Here is a 3,749-nt window from a genome sequence, read left to right on the forward strand (position 1 = left end):
TTATTTCAAATCCTGTTACGTATTATTTAAAAGTACAAGAGACTTTGTTTGGTGTTTACATCTATTGTGGAGATATGCCTAATTGTACGGATTTCAAACACCCGACGAATAGCAATCTGCCTAGTTTTATGAATAACACAACACTATCTCATACATTCCAACCGAGAGATTTTTTTTAAGATGCATGTATTTTCATGTGTCTAGTTAACGTAGACTTGCGTGAAAATGCCGCCCCACAAACTTGACATGAAAATGGTTTCTCTCCAGTGTGTATTCGCACGTGTGTCTTCAAACACGATTCCTGTGAAAAAGCAGAACCGCACACTTCACATGAATATGGACGCTCTCCGGTGTGGATGCGCATGTGCGCTTTCAAATTTGAATTGATCGAAAACGACGACCCACATAATTCGCACGTGTACGGTTTCTCTCCACGATGCAATCGCAAATGTCTTGTGAACGTCGATTTGTCTGCAAATGAAAAGCCGCAAACTTGACAGCAATATGGTCGCTCGCCCGTGTGTGTTCGCATGTGCGTTTTTAGTGTGAATTTTGCCGAAAAAGCCGTGCCGCAAACGTCACAGGAAAATGGTTTCTCTTTTGTATGGATTCGCATGTGCACTGGTAACGAAGAACTTTTTGCAAATAGTGACCCGCATATTTGACAGGAAAATGGTTTTTCTGTTTGTACTTGTTGCATTTTTTTTTAACCCCCACACAAATGAAGATTAGTGCTTTGTTTTTTCTTACAGAAAATAAAAATTTAATTTGTAATCTTCAGAAATGAAAAGCAACAAACTTCGACATAATTCATGTGTTTTGGATTTAAAAAAAGAAGTCAAATCTGTGAAATAGATCAACACAAGTTACATTTTACAAGAACATGTTTTACAAGAATATCTTTTACCTGTTGGATATTTTCATGTTTTATAAGAATGTTTTGTTAGATTTTTTCACACATTTTACAAGAATATCTCATTGGATGTTTTCATGTGTTTCACGTTTTGTTAGATGTTTTAACATGTTTAACAAGAAGATTTTTTAAGATATTTTCACGTTTTACAAGAATATCTTATTAGATGTTTAAATGTGTCTTAAAAGAATATTTTGTTAGATATTTTTATATGTTCTACAAGAATGTTTTGTTAGATATTTTTATATGTTCTACAAGAATGTTTTGTTAGATATTTTTATATGTTCTACAAGAATGTTTTGTTAGATATTTTTATATGTTCTACAAGAATATTTTGTTAGATGTTGCCACACATTTTACAAGAATATCTTTTACCTGTTACATTTGGTGACACATGTTTATGTAAAGCAACAATTCTGAAAATGCTGTTTTATTAACTACAAATTAACAGCTTGTTATTATGACTATTAAATTAAAAGCAAAATATAGGCATAGCACTGATGCAGTGTATTCTGTCTTTGAGAGTTGGTTTAATTCATCTCACGTGAGATTAGTAATTGAAAGTCCGATGTTGCTTAGCATGTAGCATGTGAGAATTAGAATTTAGTCTGTTTGAAGCAAAATGATGTAGACATGTTTGTCTGCTGTCACTGTGTAAGTTTATCTGTCCACAAGATTTCACATAGTTTAATGCCAATCCTACTGCTCTTATCAGGAAAGTTGGCTTCAAAGACATTTTCCTTTTGGCAGATCTGTAGTGAACTGGAGACTGAAAGACTGTGAGTTAATGAATCTGGTTATTATATAGAGCATAAAATACTGAAAAGGCTTTTTTTATAAATATGTAGAATTATGTATTTTCTGAGCTTCTGATTGGCTGATCACCGTTTTCACATGTCTTACAAGAATATCCTTTGACTGTTGCATGTGTTGGCTCATCTTTATGTAAGTAGTTTGATCTATAGTCATTAGACACCAACTCTGCATGCTTCCCTGAATTATTTTTCTTTGGAAGACCCCTTAAACTTAGTCTTTGCATTTTAGACATTCAGAGGCCTAGTATCATTATATTTAGATTTGAATTGTCATAAAGAGACATAGAAGTGGTGCAAAATTGTTTTTAGTAAATAAATTTGAATAGTAAGAATATACATCTAAAAACAAAAATAAGTTTTTAAGGTTCCTAAAAAAAAATACATATTAGAACTGTCTGCAAGGACCCATGACATAGTGGATAAGGTACTTAGTAAAATTCAGTTGTAAGTTACACTCTTGGCCTTTTGGCCAAGATCAAAGTGTAGTATCTGTTCTCTCAGTTACTAAACTTGACCCACCACCGGGCTTTCGGGCTAGGTTAAGGTGTTTTTTCTTACTAACTTTTGTTAGCAAGGACCGACCCCCTCCTTTGGGGAGTCAGGACCTAGAGGACCGACTCCACATTTGTGGGAGCTTGGACCCGGAAACCGATCCCCTTTTTTGGGAGACTGGAATCTCGGGACCAGCACCACTAGCTGGTAGTTGAGACCTGCTTTTGTTGTTTTTTGCATGCATTTTTTCTTCGTTCCGGTCTCTTCCCTCTAGAGACAGGGGATGGTCTAATTTCTCCACACTTAATTGCCTGAGCAGCACTCTGACCTGCCAGGCCCAAACTTTGTCTATCTTCGCTGCTCTCCCAGTGGATCGAGCAGACAGGGTTCTCTTTCTCGCTTCCGTTGGGGTAAGTTAGTGGGTAGGGTGACGAGGGGTAGGGCGGGTGCTTCGTTTCTGCTCCCCTCTGTGGGCAGGGATGCCTATCCCCTCTCTCTCTTAATTGCGACGCGGCACTCTGACCCGCTAGCACCCACTGCGTCTTTCTTCTCTGCTCTCCCCCCTCGCGGGGGGATCTGAGCTGCTAACCCGACATCCCCGTGAGGGGAAGTCAAAAACTCTAATTTCTTCAAAGTCCGCTCCTCCCCCTCCTCCCCCTCCATTCCCCTGGGTTTTCTTTTCCCCCACTACACTTTGGTCCGCGCCAGCGGCCAGTGCAACCGCCACGATGCCAGGCAGGAGGGGTACGTCACCCCAAATGCGCAGCATCTCAACTGCGAACGACTCCCTATGTGAGGGAGCTGATGCATCTCCCGGCGAGACGGCGCCAGGAAACAAGGTAGGGCCCCGGCGCGCGGCGACCTTGGAAGAAAGCGGGAGGGTAGGGCCGCAGCCCGCGGCGACCCCCCGAAAAGCACCTGCAACCGCTCCCCACGAGGGCAACCCAGCGGAAAAAGCTGCCGCTAAGTCAATAGCTGGGGAAAGTGCAGAACCCAGCCAACCAGCTGCACCCCAGGACGGCAGAACCAAGGGAGGAAGACCGGGGAACCCATCCCCCGCTCCCCCAAAGGGCGACTCCCCAACAGAAAAGGAGGAGAACAGCACCGCGGACCAAACCGAGGCGCTGGATGAAGACGTAATAGCCTCCATCTGCTCACTATTCGGCGGGGAAGACAGTGATTGGCCCCCCAACACTCCCCAAGAGGACCAAATACGGAAAAGGGGTGACTCTCCGGCCAGTGGTAACAAAAGCAAGCTGGAAGGCGAGACACCCTTGACAGTACCCACCAAGGCTCCAGCTGGGAACATGGCACCAGAAGGGGAGACACCTCCATCCCCCAAGGGGACAGCCACCCAGCAAAGAAAAAAAATAAGAAAGGGGAGCGGCCCGGAGAGCAAACCAAGCCAGGACGAAACAACGCCAAGGACACAATGGCCTACTCTGCCTGGTAACGGCCCAGTTCCGAAACCAAAAATGCCCATAACAGGAGAGAGCCCCACAACACCAGCTACGCCCCCCAACCCGAGT

General features: G+C 43.1%; 1 non-coding gene across 1 annotated transcript; it reads left to right on the forward strand.

Moving 5' to 3' along the window:
- The first annotated feature begins 2,177 nt into the window (after window positions 1-2,177).
- LOC145243190 (U2 spliceosomal RNA) lies at window positions 2,178-2,378 on the forward strand. Its single transcript, XR_013862850.1, has one exon. It is a non-coding gene; the product is annotated as a U2 spliceosomal RNA (small nuclear RNA).
- Window positions 2,379-3,749: the final 1,371 nt, after the last annotated feature.

This window comes from Euprymna scolopes, chromosome 21 (assembly GCF_053919585.1).
Source record: "Euprymna scolopes isolate OS-2025 chromosome 21, ASM5391958v1, whole genome shotgun sequence".
NCBI lineage: Eukaryota > Metazoa > Mollusca > Cephalopoda > Sepiida > Sepiolidae > Euprymna > Euprymna scolopes.